At 45.1% G+C, this 20998-nt stretch overlaps 1 protein-coding gene and 1 long non-coding RNA gene across 2 annotated transcripts in view; one reads left to right on the top strand and one right to left on the bottom strand.

Annotated features, from left to right (window-relative positions):
- SUDS3 (SDS3 homolog, SIN3A corepressor complex component) overlaps positions 1-20998 on the top strand; it is a 169630-nt gene that overhangs the window by 112605 nt on the left and 36027 nt on the right. The window lies entirely within an intron of this gene.
- LOC141370624 (uncharacterized) lies at positions 5586-10255 on the bottom strand. The gene is made up of 3 exons (XR_012374816.1): positions 9943-10255; positions 8776-8888; positions 5586-6763 (listed from the first exon to the last, which is right to left on the bottom strand). It is a non-coding gene; the product is annotated as an uncharacterized lncRNA (long non-coding RNA).

Genomic DNA, 20998 nt, shown 5'->3' with positions numbered 1-20998 from the left:
GTATCTATGAATCTGCTTCTGTTTTGTTTTGTTTGTTCCTTTGTTTTGCTTTTTAGATTCCACATATAAGTGAAATCATACAGTAATTGTCTTTCTCTCTCTGACTGATTTCACTTAACATCATCCTAGCCATATCCATCCATATTACTCATTTTATGACTCAGTAATATTCCATTGTGTGTATATATGTATATACCTCTACATCTTCTTTATCCATTCATCTATTGACAGACACTTAAGTTGCTGCCATATCTTGGCTATTGTGAATAATGCTGTGATGAACACAGGGGTGCATATGTCTTTTCAAATTGGTGTTTCCTGTTTCTTCAGATAAATACCCAGAAGTGGAATTGCTGGATCCTCTAAGTGGAATTAAAGGAACCTCCATACTGTTTTGCATAGTAGCTGCACCAATTTACATTCCTGCTGACAGTGCACAAGAGTCCCCTTTTCCCCGCACCCTTGCCAACACTTGTTATTTCTTATCTTTTGATAATAGCCACCCTGACAGGTGTGAGGTAATATCTCGTTGTGGTTTTGATTTGCATTTCCCTGATGGTGAGTGATGATGAACATGTTTTCATGTGCCTCTTTGCCATCTATATGTTGTCTTTGAAAAAATGTCTATTCAGGTCCTCTGCCCATTTTTAATTGGATTGCTTGTTTTTTTGGTATTGAATTGTATGAGTTCTTTATATATTTTGGATGTTAACCCTTTACCGGATATATCATTTACAAATATCTTCTCTGATATCAGTAGGTTGCCTTTTCATTTTGTTGATGGTTTCCTTTGCTGTGCAAAAGTGTTTTAGTTTGATGTAGTCCCATTTTTCTTATTAATTGATTAGTTAATTATTATTATTTTTTTAAAGTAGGCTCCCCGCCCAGTGTGGGGCTTGAACTCATGACCCCAAGATTAAGAGTCGCATGCTGTATGGAGTGAGCCAGCCAGTCATCCCGATGTAGTCCTGTTTTAAACTTTTTACTTGTGTAGTTATTGCCTACAGAGATAGATCTAAAAAAATATTGGTAAGACTGATGCAAAAGAGCTTACTGCCTATGTTTTCTTCTAGGAGATTTATAGTTCCAGGTCTCGTATTTAAGTCTTTAATCCATTTTGAGTTTATTTCTGTGTATGGTGTAAGAAAGTGATCAGTTTCATTCTTTTGCATGTTGCTGACCAGTTTTCCCAACACCATTTGTTGAAGAGACTGTCTTTTCCCCATTGTATACTCTTGTCTTCTTAGTCATGGGTCAATTGACAATATAAGTGTGGGTTTATTTCTGGGCTCTCTGTCCTGTTCCATTGATTTGTATGTTTGCTATTGTGCCGGTACCCTACTGGTTTTTTGTTTGTGTTTTTGTTTTGGACCATGCTGTTTGGATTACCATAGCTTTGTAGTATAGTGAAATCTGGGAGTGTGATAGATACCTTCAGCTTTGTTCTTTCTCAGGATTGCTTTGGTTATTCGGGGGATTTTTGTGGTTCCATACAAATTTCAGGATTCTTTGTTTTAGTTCTGTGAAAAATGCTATTGGTATTTCTATAGGGATTGCATTGAATCTGAGGTGCATGTCTTTATACATTTGTCAAAACCTAGAATGTGCAATACCAAGAGTGAACCCTAATGGAAGCTGTGTACTTTGGGTGATAATGATATGTCAGTGTTGATTCACCGACTGTCACAAATGTACCACTCTGGTGGGGGACGTTGATGGTAGCGGTCGCCCTGTGTATATGTGTGGCATATGTGGAAACTCTGTACTTTTTGCTTACTTTTGCTTGTGAACCTGAAACTGTTCTTTAAAATGTCTATTTAAAAAATGCTGATGCACAGACCCCACGCCTAGAAGTTTTGACTTACTTGACACAGTCAATGCTAAGATGCAAGGTTGAGAAATGCCAGGCAGGACTCTCTTGCTGAGGACTTTTCTCTCTGTGTAGCTACACTGATCACTTTAAGGAAATCCCCAAATTTAACTTTCCAGCTCCTGCTGTTTTCTCTGATTCCTAGGTCTATAACCTCCAGTTGTATGGATGTGTGAGATCATGTCAAACTCAACGTCTTTTTCATTTTCCAGTTCCTCTTGTGTCATTCCATTTTTGGATCGGTACACCCATCATTGGCCTGGCTGTTCAGGTTCTGTAAACCTCAGAACCCTAGCAACAGGGACTCTGTGAGCTCAAATCTCCAACCTCTTCCCAGGCAGAACCCCTCACCCTCCCTCCCTGCCTCTGCATGAAGCTTTGTAGCCATGGAAGCTCAGTCCTTGGCTAGAATCATCTCCTTTTCAAAAACACCTTTATTTTTTATTAGCCAGCTGATGCATGTGGATTGTGGGGGAAAAAAATATTGGAAAGCATAAAGGAGAAAATAAAAACCACCCACCAACTACTATTAATGTTTAAGTATATAAAAATAAAAATAAAGAAAAAAGGTTACATTGTGAAGTTTGCCATTTTTCACTTACCATGACATCATAGATATTCCCCTATCATGAGTACCCTTTGAAACCATTTAAAATAATTTTTATATTATTTTGTCTGCAAAAGTAGTACATGTTCATTGTCCAAAAGTCAACCAGGGGGGATGTCTCTGTGGAATAGGAAATAAAGATGTCCCCACTTCCTCCCACTAGATTATTCCAACAGCAGTCTCTAGGGGTGAGGGTGGGAGGGTCCTCCCATTTTTCTTGTTGTTGAGACAGATAATTTGATATTTCAAAGAAAGCATTTGTTGGCATTCTTTATGCTTATTTTCTGGATTTTTAAAAACTGAATTATATAATTTTCCCAGAGCTCAGAGCTTTTAGAAGTTTTAAGCTGGCTTTTTAGGGCTACTACTCCCACCTCCCTGGGGCTAACTACACATAATAATTCCAACGTGCTTTTAAAGGCCAAGGCAACCTTTCTTTTTAAGGGCTGTCCTGAAGATTGGAAAGCTCTTCTTTGTGTTGTGTTGAAACTGTTTCTTGTCCCTTTTACTCTTGGCCCCAGGGTTTCTTTATGGAGCTAGTGAAAACAAAACAAAAGAAACAAAAAGACAAAACAAAAACCAACAAAAACCCACACAGTCGACACCCACTCTCTTTCTGACTTGCATCCTTGCCTCCCTGTCCACTGAGGACTGATTCTTGGTTGCCTTTGGAGACAGGACAAGGTTAAGAACATGGCTCCAGAGTCAGAGCTAATGGGCTCCTGCAGTGGGCTTCTTAATTCTCCATGAGTCTCAGTGTGCTCGCCTGCGAAATGGGGATACTACCGCAACCTACCTTATTGAGTTGCTGTGGGGGATTAATTGAGTAATATGTGTGAAGCCCTTACATCAGGCCTGGCATGTATGGTCATCAGGAATCCATGGGGTCTGGATTCTCCACAGGGAAGGGCAAGGTGGTGAGATAGGCTCTGAGCCTCTCACCTGGAAAACTCACCTGGCTGCGGGGACCCCGTTTTTGTTTGCACCTTCAACTTAAAATTCATTTTGGTGATTAGTGTGGTGTGTCTCCCTATGGCTGCAGGGCCCAGAACTTGAAATTTTGAGATTGGTGGGAAGAACACAGGGGACAGACAGGGGACCAGGGAGAAGGAAGGCGTGCGGCCAGGGTGTAGAACACTGTGAGAAGAAGCAAGCGATCCAGACCTGCCAGATGCTGGCCCTAGTGCTTGTTGTAGCTGGGTGAACTTGGACAAGCCCTTTAAACCTCAGTTTTCTCATCTGCAAAATGGGTTCATTCATGTGTGATGAGGAATAGTAATACACCTTACCTCACTGATTCAGTCCTTTTTCGGTGCCCACCCACCTTCACTCCTTTAAAATTCATAACAACCCCATGAAGCAAGAATGGTTTTTTTACTTTAAATTTTTTATTGTTATGTTAATCACCATACATTATATCATTAGTCTTTGATGTAGTGTTCCATGATTCATTGTTTGTGCATAACACCCAGTGCTCCATGCAGAACGTGCCCTCTTTAATACCCATCACCAGGCTAACCCATCCCCCCAACCCCCTCCCCTGTAGAACCCTCAGTTTGTTTTTCAGAGTCCATCGTCTCTCATGGTTCGTCTCCCCCTCCGACTTACTCTCCTTCATTCTTCCCCTCCTGCTATCTTCTTCTTTTTTTTTCTTAACATATATTGCATTATTTGTTTCAGAAGTACAGATCTGTGATTCAACAGTCTTGCACAATTCACAGCGCTCACCATAGCACATACCCTCCCCAATGTCTATCACCCAGCCACCCCATCCCTCCCACCCCCCACCACTCCAGCAACCCTCAGTTTGTTTCCTGAGATTAAGAAGTCCTCATATGAGTGAGGTCATAGGATACACGTCTTTCTCTGATTGACTTATTTCACTCAGCATAACACCCTCCAGTTCCATCCACGTCATTGCAAATGGCAAGATCTCATTCCTTTCGATGGCGAAGCAAGAATTTTTTAAAAATTTTTTATTTAAATTCAATTTAGTCAACACGTAGTGTATTATTAGTTTCAGGGGTAGAATTTAGTGATTCATCAGTTCCATCTAACATCCAGTGCTCATTACTTCAAGTGCCCTCCGTAATGCCCATCACTCAATTACCCCATCCTCCCACCCGCCTCCCCTCAGTTTGTTTCCTAGAGTTAAGAGTCTCTTATGGTTTGCCTCCCTCTGTTTTTATCTTATTTTTCCATCCCTTCCCCTATGTTCATCTGTTTTGTTTCTTAAATTCCACATGAGTGAAATCATATGGTATTTGTCTTTCTCTGGCTGACTCATTTCACTTAGCATAATACCCTATAGTTCCATCCACATTTTTGCAAATGGCAAGATTTCATTCCTTTTGATGGCTGAGTAATATTCCATTGTATCCATATAGTACATCTTCTTTATCCATTCATCTGTCGATGGACATCTCAGCTCTTTGCATATTTTGCCTATTGTGGACATTGTTGCTATAAACATAAGGGTGCATGTGCCCCCTTCGAATCACTAGTTTTATATCCTTTGAACAAATACCTAGCAGTGCAGTTGCTGGGTCATAGGGTAGTTCTACTTTTAATGTGCTGAGGAACCTCCACATTTTCCAGAGTGCCTGCACCAGCTTGCATTCCCACCAACAATGTAAGAGGGTTCTCCTTGCACCATGAGGCAAGAATTTAACCTCCTTATTCTACGGATGAGGACACTGAGGCAGAGTCGCTTTCTCAACCCCACACACTTAGAAAGTGGCAGGGCTGGAATTGGAAGCCAGGCAGGCTCCAGAGTCTGGGCTCCTGGATGATCTTGTTGTGCTGATAAAGCAAATAGTCCTATGCCCACCCCTTACAGAGCTTCTTGCTTGCTGCCACTTTCTCTCTTTTAATGCTCATAACATCCTTGGTTAAATAACTAGCCCCCCAAAGTGACCCTGTAGGCATGGAAGGACTCTTCCCGTGGGTGGGAGACTGCTTTGTTTTAAAGCAGGGGTCCCCATCCCCGCCTGCACACTGGGTTCAGGCAGGGGACTTGGGAAAAATGATGATGCCCCACTCCACACCAGGGCTTGTCATTTCTTTAGTCTGGGCTGGGGGCCCTGCATGGGGATTTTTTGAAGTACCCTGGGTAATTCCAATCTGCAGGTAGGGTTGAGAACCATGGAGTAGAGGGGTTTTGTCTTTCTCCAGGCGTGGTTCTGAACCTCGGCTGCACGTGAGAACCATCTGGGAGCTTCTAGATTCTGAGCTCATTGGTTTGAGCATCACGCGTTGAGCTCCTTCATGCTTATCAAATCTTACTAGGCGCCAGCCACTGCACTCACTCATCGAAGCCTTGAGTGACCAGCTTGCCTTGGTTTGCTGGCGATTTTCCCAAGAGCTCCCACCGGTCGGATGTGAGCAAACCAGGAGGCTTGGTCACTCTATTTAATCCTTCTTCAAACCCACATTTCTTACTGACCTCACTCACTTATTTCACAACAAATCTCTGAGGAAAGTTCTACTGTGCAACCCATGTTGCAGATGAAGAAACGGAGGCGCAGAGAGGATTGGTCACACAGTTAGCAGATGATGGCTACAGAATACCACCACGACCAGTATTCATTGTCTCTCAGGACAAGCTGTAAGGTTTGGTTCCGCTTTGCAGACAGGGAAAGTGAGTTTCATGGAGGGTAATGATACTCCACAGTCTGTGAGCTCTGATCCTCTGTTGCACGGCTTCTGTTAGGTTGCGCGTGAGGATGAAGAATACCCCCCTTGAAGAGGCTTGAGGTTCATGGGCTCTGACACGCCTTTGCCTCTGTCATCAGATCTTGGGCTTCCCAGTCTCCCCTCCTGCGTGAGTAGAGCGTAGACTCCTTTTCCCCGAGGGCTGCGGGGGCTGTGAGCAGAAAAGGCCACGCTGATCACTAGCAGTTGGGTGCTGTTCATTTAGAACATCTGCCCTCAGGTCCCCAAGGCCAACTCCATCAAAGGACACACACCTGTGCCAGGCACCGCCAGACACCAAAAACAGCCTCTTTCCTCTGGGGAGAGATCTGGGCAGGGCTGATCGGGCTGCCGAAATGTCACCTGAGGTGCAGAGTGATGGGGGACAGGAAGGCAGAGAGGCAAGCTTGTACAAAGGATTGTTTTAGCAGAAGCTGGTGTTCGGGGGAGAGGTGGGGAGAGAAGTGTGAGATATGAGTGGTGCGGTTCCTCGACTCAAGGCAGCCAGATTTCCTTTCCCTCCAGGACAGGGAGCAGTTCGGTGGTTCGGGGAGAGGGCTGGGGCGCCTCCTGCCCTGCAGCAGCTCAGCAGCCTGTTGTGCGGGAAGATTTGCAGATTTGAAGCATCATGCAGGGATTCTCTTCGTACTACATGAGCTGATTCTAAGATGTACAGGGACACACTTAAAAATGTTCATTGTTATGTAATTATACTAATATAATTAGAAGACTATAACAAGGCACTAAAATAGAAGTTCAAGAGGGCAGGGACTCTTGTCTGTTTTGTTCATGGCTGTAGACTCAGGATCTGGGACAGCCCTGGCCCATCGTTGGTGCCCGATGAATGAATGAATGACTTTCCGAGCACATGTATGGTTTTATCAGAACATGGAATTGAACTTAGGCTTATAGCATGGATAAGATTTAGTGAGGAAGAAATAAGTGAGACTCGGGGGAGCGGACGATCCAGGTGGGCCTAGGAGGATGAACAAGGCCCACAGCAGTATACGCTCACATCCAGTAAAGCTTACTGTACACGAGGCACTCTGTGAAGCACCTTCGCTTATGAACTAATTAAACCCTCACAACAGTCCTCAGAATATTTCCACTTTGAAGATGGGGAAACTGAGGCCCAGGGAGGTGAAGTATCTTGCACGAGGAGAGGCTGCAGCCCTGGCTTGACTCTTTACCAGAGTCCTGCAAGGCCGTGGGTTCTCGGGCCCACTCGGAGGTCCGTGGCAGGTGGAGAGTGTGTCCCAGCCTGCAGGAGGCCCGCTGCTGCCTCAGCCCGGGTGGCGAGGGCCTGGCATCCTTTCTGCTCTCGGCACCGGGGAGCCCACTCATCCCACACCAGACCTGCTCTCTTTTTAACCCAGCTGCTGTTTTCACAGATTTCCATTTTTAGCTCCCTGGACTGGAACGCAGTGTTCAATGCACTGTAAACCTCAATGTCAGTTTGATTATAAGAGAGGCGTGTGTGGGCTCCGGCTCTCTCGTTTCCGTGTGTAATAATAACCCTCCAGATCTCTCGCCCCTTTTCTTCCAAGTCCCTCAAAGCGTTTCATAGGTAGTGTCCCATTTAAGCCGCCAGTTCCCCAGGGAGGCAGCTGGAGGCTATTACGTGAAACAGCTTTGGCAATATTCGTTCTTTTCGTCTGGAAAGGGTCCTAGTCATTGCTGTCTTAAATTCTCAGGGGGCTAAGGCAGGGGGTGGCGGCTGGTATTTAACGAATGCCTCCAGTGTGCAACTTATCAACCCTGGGAGGTGCATCTGTGAATTGCCTCTTTTTATGGATGAGATAAATGGCTCAGAGAGGCCAAGTGATTTGCTCAAGGTCACACAGCTAATTGGCAGATTATGGATTTAACCCCAGATCTACCTGAAGGCCTTTGGTTTTTCCATTCCATCATTAAGTGGGATGTTGTGGAAATAAAGGCACAGTCAGATCTTAATTCTCTTGGCTCCCACACCAAGCCAGCGCCGGCCCTTTCCTTAGAGCTTCAAGTGAGGAAGCTATAGGTTGAAAGGATTATTTCTCATCAGTCACGACCATCTTTCACCTTCTTAAAAATACTGAAAGTAGGAAAGTACATGTTTGTTTCTCCTTCCATCCTCCTTCATTCACTCCCTCATTCATTCATGCATGCAGCAAGCATTTACTGTTCCCTTTTCTTTGAGCATGGATAGGAGGAGATACAGTCCCACCGAGTCTCTTTTCCCCAGGGTCTTGATTTCTGCTAAAGCCCCTTCACGATCTGGAACAAGTAACTTCATCTCCCTGAGCCCCAGTGTCCTTATCTGAAGAATGGGGATATAATGGTTCTTATTTCATAGGGGTTGTGTGGGGAACCAACAGCATTTGAGAGTCAAGGAGTGGCTCAACCTCCAGGGTGGACAAACGGGTGCTGAGGGGAGTGTTTGGGGAGATGCTTTTGGGATAGAAAGATGTGCCTAGTTCAATGTTATGGGCATGGTTTTATGAACACGGTGACCTCCGCTGTTAGGCAGCCCAAACTACTACATCTACGTGCCACACATTGGCTGTTTTGGGGAGGTTGGAGAGCCAAGTTTATTCAAACCAAAAAGCATTGATTGAGCACTTACTTGGTAGAGGGGCTGTGGGGAATTGGCTTCAAGTCCCAGCTCTGCCACATGACAGTTGCTTCTTGGTTTCTTTCAGACAGCTGATGCACCTCTCTGGGCTTCAGTTTCTGCTTCTGTAAATGGGAAATGATAACGTATACAGTGTTCTTATGAGGATTAGAAATGATTTGTAGAAGGCATTTAGCATAGTGCCTGGCACCTATTGGTGCGCAGTAAATAGATGTTATTACTAATGCTGATGGGTGCTGATTGAGATTCTGAGCATCAGAAAACTTAAAATCAATAGATTAGGTCTTTAGGTATAGCTGGATCCAGGTGCTCTTATGATGTCTTGCCCTCGTCCCATTCCAGTCACTCTCAACTCTGCTTTCGTTCATGTTGGCCTTGCTCCCAGGAAGTTCCTCTCCTCCTGGTGGCAAGTTGATCCCGGGTAGCTCAAGATTTATGTGCTACTCACAAACCCAATGGAACAAGATCTTTTTCCTGATAGCTATAGCAAAATCCATGGTCTTGAATCCTATTGGATCAACTTGGGTCATGTCCCAAACCAATCCCTGAGGTTATAGTGGACAAAGTAAGCTGATTATCTAGGTCTGGGGCATGTCCCTCCGTCGGGTCATGCTGGGGGGATGGGATCATCAGCTTTAAACAAACTACAGGGACTATAAGAATGGGAGAGGGCAGTTCTTCTAAGGGAATGGGTGCTAGACAGGTGTCTTAGGCTGTGTTCTCCCAGGAGCAGACCAGAGATGAGGATTTGTGTGCAAGTAATTGATTAGGAGATGCATATGGAAGAAACTGGTAAGGGAGTGGGGGTGGAGGGCAGCAGGCTAAGGAAAGGGGAGGGAGTCTAGTAATAGTAAGGGTGTGACTTCAGGTGAAGTCCTAGCCTTAATCAGATCCTGTGAGGAGCTCTGGAGTATGATTTATGCCTCAAGAATATGTCCTACCTCGTGGTGCCTGGGTGGCTCAGTTGGTTAAGCGACTGCCTTCGGCTTGGGTCATGATCCCGGAGTCCTGGGATGGAGCCCCACATCGGGCTCCCTGCTCAGCAGAGAGCCTGCTCCTCCCTCTGCCCCTCACTCTGCTCATGCTCTCTCTCTCTCAAGGAAATCAGAAAATTTTTCAAAAAAAAAAAAAAAAAAAGAAAGAAAGACTATGTCCTACCTCAAGACACGGGAACTGGCCATATGTACCCATGAAGCAGTCATTGGCAGTTGGGCTTCCCTGGGTTTATGAATTCACAGGGATGCAGCTCCAGTACTTCATGGACAGTGCTCTGAAGAAGGTCACAGGTGTGAGACTTTGGCAGCAATGCACACAGAAGCTCGGGGGCTATAAAAGGGATGCAGGGGGTCTGGTGCCCACTCTCGCGAGGACAGTCCACAGCTGTCTGCAATGGAAGGAGATGAAGGAGGAGTGAAGGAGGTAAGGCAAGGGAGGGAATGGGTGCGCCGGAGGTGGGGCAGGGGAGAGGTCTCTCATGCTGGTCCCTGTCAAGCAGCAGAAACCAAGAAGCACCCTCCCCCCGCCCCCGGCTCCGCTGTCACTGACAGTAGTCATCCTCACAGGGTCCCTTGCAGTCCCCAGCAACGTGCCGAGAACTCACTGTGCAGAAATGAGCAAGGATGTGATTCAGCAAAGGATGCAGGCAGCAGAGAAGCCAGAGTGGTTGTCTCAGTGCCTCGCTGGGTGAGGTTGGCATGAGGTCGCCGGGCCCAGGGAGCCTGGGGTACCCGCCCGTGCCAAGGCTGAACCTCCAGCAGCCAGAGGTCTGGAGGTTCGGAAGTCCCTCGGGCTCATTTAGCCTTTCACTGTCTCCTTCCTACCCACCTCTCATCCCTCCAAAGGCCTCTCTGTATATGGGGAGGGAGCAGCTACCCCCCGCACTGTACCAGCTTTCAGCTGTCACCTTCTTCCCCGAGCCATCTGGCACTGGAGTTTTCTGCAGAGGGAGCTGAGAGGCAGTGAGGGAGAAGTAAGTGGATGTGCCAGGTCAGGTCAGCAGCTCCATCCTCAGGGTCATGGCCGCTGCTCTGCTAATTATTTTGATGGTGATGAGGTGGTTCAGGCTGGGGATGACGAAGAGAGTCATTTATTGAGCACTTGCTATGTGCCAGGGTCTGTGCTAAGTGCCCCGCAGCATGATCTCATGTCATCATATCCAATAGCCATAGGAACTGGCATACTAGGACTTTCCTGGTTGCGAGTAATAGAAACCCAGGCCAATCTGGCTTGAGGGGAGAAGAGACTTTTTGGCTCACAAAATGGCAAAGTTGAGTGAGGGGAATTAGGCATAGCTGGATCCAGGAGTTTAAATAATATCACTAGTGTCTTTCCATCATTCCACCGTGCCTTCTTCCATGCTGGCTTCGCCCTTAGGCAGCTCCTCTGTTCTCTGCCATTCAGTGATGGCAAGTTGGCCTCTAGCAGTGATGAGGTGCCAGTCACCAGCTCAGCAAAACCCATCTCTTTTCCAGTGGTTCATACCGTAATGGTGTCTCACTGGACCAAGTTGGGTCTTATGTTGATACCTGAACCAATCACTGTGGCTGGGACCTATTCCCATTTCATCAGTGTGACAGTGTGCATCTCAGAATGATGACCTCAGCTGTAAAATGAGGATCATAGTGTCTATCTGTGGTGTGCTGAAGTCCTCAGCACAGTATCGGGCCCACGGTAGACTCTCAGTAGGTGGTAGCTGTCAGAGTAGGGGCGTATTATTGCATTGACTCTGCATAAGGAAGTGGATACTGCATAAGGAAGTAAGTCAGGCACCAGGAAAAGAAAATTCAACCCGGAGCAGAGAGGGGAGGCTCGAGGAAATGTCTCAGCTGATGTAGTGCCAGGACCTCATGAAAAGCAATGCATCAGAAATGCTTTGGTTACTCGAGTGAAAAAATCAAATTAAACTTTGCATCCGGGAGTAGGGCAGCTGTAGCCAGGAAACAATGTCAGCTTCACTGAAAAGGGCTGTGGCTCTTTTAGCCCGAGGAAAGCCAGGAGCTGCCAGAGAGCCAGCCTGTTACCTTCTCCTGGGGTTGGTCTCTCTCCAGGACGAGGTGTTTCAACATCTCAGGTGGTTCCCTGAGTGTCCCTGCTCCCTCTCTGGATGAAGCCCCCTGTTCTCCCAGAAGGAGGCCTTGTTTATACCAGGCTTCCCTCACTCCCGAGAGAAAGCTAGGAGGGGTGGAGAAGGAGGGAGTTGCAGGAAAGCAGCAAAGGAGGGCTGAGATTTTTTTTTTAAGATTTTATTTATTTGAGAGAGAGAGAGAGAACACAAGCGGAGGGGGGTGCAGAGGGGGAGGAAGAAGCAGACTCCCCACTGAGCAGGGAGCCCAACGTGAGGCTCCATCCCAGGACCCTGAGATCATGACCTGAGCTGAAGGCAGATGCTTCACTAACTGAGCCACCCAAGACACCCCAGACTGTGATTTTTTTGAAAAATGAAAATCAAAATTTGGGGCTGCAGGATGCTTTGGTCAAATGGAATCTTACTATGAACTCTAACATGGAGAGTGGATCTGTCAAGGAGACCCTTAGTGTAAACACTCTGGATAGCATTTTTGCAATATTTAGTAAAACTCAATAAACACGGGCACATTCCATGACCCAGCAATTCCACTTGTTGGTATATCCCTAGAGAACCAGTTCTCCAACTTCAGTGGGCAGATAGAGTACCGGGGACCTTATTCAAATGCAGATTCTGATTCAGTAGGTCCTGTGGGGGCCTGAGATTCTGTATTTCTCGCTAGCTCCCTGGTGATGCTTGGACCACAGTTTGACTAGCAAGGCCCGAGGGAACTGTTTCCTAAACTTTCTTTGGGCTCTGACTGCCAGTAAGAAATAAATTCTAGATGGCAACCCACAATGCGCTTATCTATAATTGAAACAAAAGTTTTATGAAGCAATACTTACCCTTGCTATATGATGCGCTCCTAGTCTTTTCTCTTCTGTTTTGTCAAAAACAAAAACAAAAAAACACAGTATTGACCGCAACGCCACTGAAATGATTTCATTATTCACCAGCCGGTCTCACGCCACACTTTGAGAAACAGAACCCTAGAGAAATTCTTACACATGCAGACCAGGAAACAGGAAGGCTCACTGATGCATTGTCTGTAATAACAACCACAAAAAATTGGAAAAAAAACTAAAAGAAAACAAAAGAGAAAAAAACAACCACCCAAAAGTTCTATCCGCAGGAGACCGTATCATGACATTTGTGATAATATGCAGAGTGGAACCATGAAAAGAAGTGGATTTGAACCACACACATCAGCACGTATCTCAAAACCAGAAGTCCAGTAAAAATACAAGCTGAGGAAGGACACATGTTCTTGGATACCATTTTTATGTAGTTTAGAAACCAGCAAAAGAATTCTATTTGTTATTTAGGAATTCATACATATGTAGTGAAGGTATAAAAGCTCATAGGGGAATGATTAACACCAAATTCAGGAGAGTGATTGCCTCTTGGGGGAGAGAGTGGGCAGGGCTGGGGGTGCCTTTGGGCTTCATTAGTATATGTAAAGCTTCATTTCCCAAGGTGGGTGATGAGTCTGTGGTGCTCATTATATTAGTCTCTCCTTTTTTTTTTTTTATAGGCTTGAGGCATTCCGTAATAATTAAAATTTTTAAAAAGAAAGAAAAAGAAAAGGGGGGTGCTTGAGTTTAAATTTGTACGGGATTGTATTAGTTTCCTGGGGCTTCCATAACAAATTATTTAAAACTCAGTGGCTTAAAACCACAGGAATTTATTCTTGCACAGTTCTGAAGACCAGAAGTCTGAAACCAAGGTGTCTGTAGGGTTTGTTCTCTCTGGAGAGGGAGAATCTGTTCCGTGCCTCTCTCCTAGCTCTTGATAACCACTGGCAACCCTTGGCATGCCTTTGGGGTGGGGCTTCCTTATTGCACTGTCTGCCTCTGCCTTCACATGGCCCGCTGTCTATGCCTCATATTTCCTTCTCCTTTCTCTCTCTCTTTTTAAAAATTTTTATTTAGGGTGCCTGGGTGGCTCAGTTGTTTAAGCGACTGCCTTCAGCTCGGGTCATGATCCTAGAGTCCCGGGATCGAGTCCCACATCAGGCTCCCTGCTCAGCATGGAGTTTGCTTCTCCTCTGACCCTCTCTCTTCTCATGCTCTCTCTCAAATAAATAAAATCTTTAAAAAAATAAATAAATAAAAAGATTTATTTATTTATTTTAGAGAAAGAGAGCGAGAGAGCTCACATATGTACATGCGAGTGGGGGGGGCAGAGGGAGAGGAAGAGAATCTCAAGCAGACTCCCCACTGAGCATGGGAGCTGGACTTGGGGCTCGATCCAGGACCCTGAGATCACGACCTGAGCTGAAACCCAGAGTGCTAGACACTTAACCGACTGAGCCACTCAGGCGCTCCCCTTCTTTCTCTTATACGAATACCAGTCATTGGATTTAGGTCTTACTGAAGATGCAGGATGATCTCATCTGGAGATCCTTAAGTCAATTACTTCTGCAAAGACCTACTTCCAAATAAATTCACTGGTATCAGGGGGGTCGGTCTTGGGCATATCTTTTTGGGGGCCAAATTCAACCCATTATAGGGGTGTAAAGCCCTGCCCATTCAACCCTTTCCCCTTGAATATTGGTATGATGATATTGCTTATTGCAGGGCTTTTCAGTCACAGCACTGTTAACATTTGGGTTAGAAAAGCCCTGTGTGTGTGGGGGGAGGGGGTGGCGCCTGGGTGGCTCAGTTGGTTAAGCATCTGCCTTCAGCTCAGGTCATGATCCCAGTGTCCTGGGATCAAACCCCACATCAGGCTCCCTGCTCAGTGGGGAGTCTGCTTTTCTCTCTCCCTCTGCCTCTCCCCCCCCACTCATGCTCTCTCTCTCTCTCTCTCTTGCTCTGCACTCTCTCTCAAATAAATAAAGTCTTTAGGGCTTTTCTGTGCCTTGTGGGATGTTGAGTAGCATCCTTGGCCTCTACCCATTGGGTGCCAATTGTAGCTCCAGACATTGCTTAATGTTTCCTGGGGGTAGGGTTGTAAGATAAAACACAAGGCCCCAGTTAAATATGAATTTCAGATAAACAATAAAGTTTAGTATAAGTAGATCCCAAATATTACATGGGACATACTTATATTAAAAGATTATTATTGGTGGGGCACCTGGATGGCTCAGTTGGTTAAGCATCTGACTCTTGATTTTGGTTCAGGTCGTGATCTCAGGGTCATGAGATCGAGTCCCTTGTCAGGCTCTGTGCTCAGCAGGGAGTCTGCTTAACATTCTCCCTGCCCCTCCCCTCCTCTCTAAAAAATATTAATATTGCTTATACTGGGCAATCCTGTTCTACCTCCACCCCCCCACCAAATCAGGCAACCCTACCTAGGGAGAAAAATTAACCCTGGGTTAGAACAACTAATTGAGGACTGGCATTACAAATTCACATTCACTGAGGGCTTCTCTATGCCCACCACTGTGCTAAGCCATGTTCATGCATTACATTTACTCCTCGAAACAACCCTGAGAAATAGGTGTCGTAATTAGCCCCAGCAAATAAGTAGAGGGGTTCGGTTTTGAACCCAGATTCACATTTTCATGCACATTGTGAATTGGGTAGGAGGGTGGCTGCTTGGCAGATTGTGAAGGCCTCATGTGCTTAGGGGAAACTGGTGCTGATGTCTAGACCGTCCTCGTGACAGAACTGGGTTAGTGGGAACAAGACCTGTAGAACAGGCTGGCTGGAAGAGAAGATGGCAGGAGAATGGGCTATTATGGACGATCCTGGGATATGGGATCATTTGCCAAGAAGAGAAGCAGCTGAGTAGCAGGCTCATGTATTCTTGTTTCATTTTAAAATCAACATGCAGTGAGCAATTACTGTGTGCCAGGCACTGTTCTAGGCCCTAAGCATGCAGCTAAGACTAGGACAAAATCTTTGTCCTCAGAGTCTAGCATTTCCCCGCCAAGCCCAGAGCCCATAGTAGGCCCTCAAGAAATGGCTGCTGAATGAATGACTACATGAATGAATGAATGAATGAATGAATGATTACATGAATGCATGAATGCAGAGAGCAAGGGAGTCCTGCCTTCTTAATGCGGTCATTGATTGAGTTACAACTGCTATGGCTAATTCTGGGATAATGGATTAGCACTGTCTTCTAATAAAGGTAGTTTCATCCATCTGAAGGATCGGAATAATAATATATTCCTTGCAAAGCTGTTGGGTGGCTTAATTAGCTAATATTTATAAAGTGCCTCCAAAGCCACAGATAAAAGCAAGGTAAAAACACCTTGTGCGATTGCTATTAATAATTTACTGCCCCCCTGCACTGGGCCTTTCAGATGTGTTTCTTGAAACAAGAAGAGGTAGGGCCTAGCTTTGGGATAATTAAACCCTAGGTAAAGATCAGCTACTCTTTCATTAGAGCCAAAACAAGCCCTTTTTCCTCTTCGCAGAGTCTCTCCATTTTCGTCATACTCAGGTAAGCTGCCTTGTTTGGGGAACATCTGTTGTTGAGACAGTAACTTTCTCTCTTTGTAGCCATCATTTCATGTTGGTATGTCCAACTGAAGTCTTCCTGGGGCCTCATCTGGGCCCTATAAAATAATTAAAGAGCCACAAGAGCACTTGTGTAACTAATTGATGATTTGCATACAATTTGAATAACCTCTTGGGTCTGTGAAGTTATATCGTCTTTGATTTCCAAAAACTTTGTCATTTCTGTTCATATAATCATAAAAGTGGCAAAGATTTCAGACCCTACAAGGGACTCGTTTCCCCCTGAGTCATTTGAGAGGTGGAAGGAAGGATCATTTGTTGAACATCTACTATGTGCTTACAAATTCATTTAATCTTTGGAATCACCCGAGGAACTAAAAAATACTGATGCCTGGTTTCCACTCTCAGAGATTATGATATAATTGGGAGTAACCTTTGGGGGGACAGCCTTACTGTCAGTAGCTTTGAATCCTCCCCAGGGGATTCTAAGATGCTGCAAAGACAGAACTACTTGTTAAATCTTCATTAAAAAAAAAACAACCACCTCCACCCATGAACCACCCCCTCCCCCAGCCCCACCACCACCACGTTAAAGGTGTGGGAACTGAGGCTTGGGGCATTAGGGGAGGGACACTCAACATATTATTAATGTTCATAGCTGACCATTTTGGTACTTAGTATGTACCAGACTCTGTGCTGAGCACATTGATGTGTGTGTGTCTTTTTGAATTCTTGCAGTGACTCTTTGAAGCAGGGATTAGTAATAGCCCTCTTTTATAGATGAACCAGCTGAGTCTCAAAAAGTATGTCATCTTCCCAAGGCCCCCAGACTAGCGAGAGATCATCCACAGAGGAGACAGAATGAGCGTGCTTGGATTAGGATTAGACTGTCAGGATTTGAATTTCAATTTCAACCTCCGGTTTATGCAGGAGCCAGGTTGTATGTTCCTCGAGGATCCTATCTTTGTCTTCTTCTGTGTTCCTCTGGGCTCAGCACAGTGCTGGCCTCTTAAAGGCCCCTGGAGAATATTGAGAGTTGTCATGCAGCAATTAGGGCCAAGGAGTGGGCTTTCCAGGCATTAAGGAGCAAGACTCTTTGACCTGGTAGATCAGTTCTTCCTCCTTTCCTCCTCCTCCTCCAATATTTTTTGAGGTCTGTGCCGAAGACACAAGACAGACAAGGGCTATTGTGTAGCATCCATCATTTGTCAGCCAATATTGGAGCTTTGAATTAGCCAGCAGAAGGTGGGCTGTACTTTTTTCTCCCTGTAAAATGAACTGAAGCTGATGTGAGAAAATAGTTTCAGCACACCCAAAGGGAAGAATGGTGACTGTTTATTTATTTGTTTATTTGGAGGGTTTTTTTTTTGTTTTGTTTTGTTTCTCATCTGGAAAGTGGTAAGAAGAAAGAAATTTATCACATTCATCCAGCCCAGTGTGCTCCTGAATAGTGAGTCATTTGGTGCCATACTTTTCAGATATAAATTCATTTATTCAGTGCTTTTTGAGCTCCTGCCATGTACCTGGCACTGTTCTAGCTGAGGGAGATACATTATAAAATGAGCTATGTCCCTTTATCCATGGTGACCTGAATGATGAGAAAAAGCAAGTCCTGTGTAGATCTTGAGCGATAGTGTGGTGAGCAGAGGGAACAGTAAGTGTGGAACCCTGAGATCTGAGTGACTTGGCGGATCTAAGGAACAGCAGGACAGAATGTGGCCCAGAGTGGACGAAGCAGGGGAGAAGGCGTGGGGTGGGCAGGGGGCCGGATCACACAATGCCCTGGAGCCATGGTAAGGCATTTGGATGTTACTCTGCAAGAGCTAGGAAGCCACTGGGTGGTTTTGAGCAGGGAAGTGACACAATCCAACTTACACTTCCTAAGGATCTCCCTGGATGCTGTTGTGGAAACAGACCATAGGGAGGAGTGGAAGCCTGGAGTGGAGTTAGGAGGTATAGAAACAATCCAGGTGAAAGATGATAGATATGGGTTGAACCAGGAGGTAGCAATGGAGGTGGTTAAAAGTGGTTGCACTTGGCATTTATTTTTAAAAGTTGAGCCTACAGGACTTGCTGATTTACTCACTGTGTTGGGTGAGGAAAAGAGAGAGGAATCAAGGTTGACCCTGCCTTTTTGACCTGAATAAATTAAGGTCCTATCTCCTGAGATGGGAAAGACTGAAGAAGTCCATAGTCAACCAAATTTGAAAAACATCACCTATTATATTTTCTTTTTAGCAAATTCATAGTAGCATATTAAAAGTTCTGAGATGGCCTGCAATAAAGACCTCTGCTTTAACTTTGGTTAACCTAGCATTTCCCAAACTTATTTGATCAAGTAATTTTGTCTGTTACGTCACACAACATGTAGTAAGATTCTTCAGACTTTCCTTGAATAACACCAGAGTGTGAGTGTGTAGAATCTTGTGTGTGTGTTTGTGTGTGTGTCTGCCCAGGTTGGGGAAGTGATTAGCAGCTGTGCAGTGTTCTAGATTCTGATGAATGTGCTATGTGCTTCTGTTCTGTTCACCTTCAAATACTTCACCACCATCCTCTTTCCCCTAACTAGCATTCCTGCTTCTAGTCCAACCGAACCATGCCTCCACACCAAATTAGAGAGTGCCACTCCCCTGCCTCAAACTTTAAATGGCTCCCCATTGGCTTTAGGATGAATACTAAATGCTTTACTCTGGCTTTGCCACATGCTTTGCAATATGACCTTCCACCTATCTCCTGGCCCCCTTTTCACTCTGGCTAAGCTGAACTTTTTAAAGCTTCCATTCCCTCTCTCTCACCCCTGTGCTTTTATATATATGCTCTTCTGTCTACCCGGAATACTCTCCAAGCTCCTTTTACTCAACCTTTGGGTATTATCTTGGATAGCACCCCTCTAGGAGCTATCTCCTGCCTTCCCATGCTTGGGTTCAGCATCTCTTCTTTGTGCTCATGTTCTGCCTAGGTTGCCCTACGGAGTTTTATTGAAGTGTCATTGACAAATAGAAATTTTATATATTTAAGATGTACAATTGATGTTTTGGTATACATATATGTTGGGAAATAATCACCACAATCAAGCGAATATCTAAGCACGAGATATTTTGGATATGACACCAAAACAAAGGCACAAAACAAAAGCACAGGCAACAAAAGCCAAAATAGACAAGTGGGATTGCATCAAGCTAGAAGGCACCTGGATGGCAAAGGAAACAGGCAGCAGCATGAAAAGGCAACCTATGGAATGGTAGAAAATATTTGCAAACCATATATCTGATAAGGGGTTCATATTCCAACATATATGAGGAACTCCTACAACTCAGTAGCAAAAAACCAAGTAAACTGATTAAAAACTGGACAGAGGACCTGAATAGATATTTCTCAAAAGAAGACCTACAAATGGCCAGCAGGTATATGAAAAAGTGCTCACCATCACCAATCATTAGTGAAATGCAAATCAAAACCACAGTGAGATATCACCTCATACCTGTGAGGTATGAGGATATCTATGATTAAAAAGACTAAAGATGACAAGTGTTGGGGAGCATGTAGAGAAAAGGGAACCTTTTTTTGTACAATGTTGGTGTGGAATATACATGGGGGCAGCCACTATGGAAAACAGTATGGAGGTTCCTCAAAAAATAAAAAATGGAACTACCTTACGATCCAGCAGCCCCACTTCTGGGTATGACTCTAGCTGTTCATAGCATTTATCACATGATATTTTTATTTGTCTCTCTTTCCCACTAAGGGTTGAGTTTCATGACGGCTTGGCCAGTTGTCTTATTTCCCATTATAACCCTAGTGCGATGCACAGTGCCCAACACAGAGTATTAAATGCACAGGAAATCTTTATTGGGATGAATGAATTGCTGAGTGAGGCTGGAGGTCATGGACAATGCCTAAGATGTTGATTTACTTCTGCAAACCTTTGCTGGGAATTCAAAGATTCCCAGGAATCTAGGGACTAAAAACTAGGAGCACAGTTCTTGCGTGAGATCGACTCACAAAATTCAGGAAAGACAGTGCTGGAATGGAGATTTTAGGGGGACATGGAAGAGGGAGCAATTAAGTTGGCCCGGAGCTGGAGATTGAAGAAACTGTAGGAGAAAAAGTGATACATAACCTGGACCTTCAGGAGCGACTAAGAATTTGCCAGCCAGGAATGTAAGGATGGGGAAGCGGAGGGAGGATGCTTTGGGACAGAATAAGAACATGAAAATGAGGATGTGGTGGCACATTTGGGGACCAGTGAGTTGTATGCCTGCAGGTTGAGACTGAGTCGATATCAATTAGGATGCTTTGGCCTTTGAGTAGGAGAAAGCCCTACCAGAAGTGGTTCAAATATCAGGAAAAAATTCTGTTGCATCTCGAGAAGTCAGGAGGGAGGTGGTGCCAGAGTTGCTAATTTGGCAGCTCAGTGTCACCAAGGAGTCGTTTTCCCCATATTCCCACATTGTCATTCCAGTGAATGAATTTGAGACTGTGTTCTCCTCTGTTGATTGAAATCTCTGTTTTTGATCAGTGAGGGAGGGAACGATTTCCCAGAAGCCCCATCCTAGGTCCCATTGGCCAGGCCTGTGTGTCACATGGTTAAGCCTGAGCAAGTTCCTGCAGAGGGACCTGTGCCCGCCACAACTGACTTAGGTCAAGCAAGATTTACATCTGCACCCAGGACCAAGGAGGGGCATGTGGCTGCTCAATAGAGGAGCAAAATCAGGCTTGTTTTTAACAAGAAATGGGA

This window comes from Callorhinus ursinus, unplaced genomic scaffold, assembly GCF_003265705.2.
Source record: "Callorhinus ursinus isolate GAN/ISIS: 27379988/994484 unplaced genomic scaffold, GSC_fseal_2.0 scaffold41, whole genome shotgun sequence".
In the NCBI taxonomy this organism is placed as follows: domain Eukaryota; kingdom Metazoa; phylum Chordata; class Mammalia; order Carnivora; family Otariidae; genus Callorhinus; species Callorhinus ursinus.
This window is presented reverse-complemented; position numbering and strand designations above follow the sequence as displayed.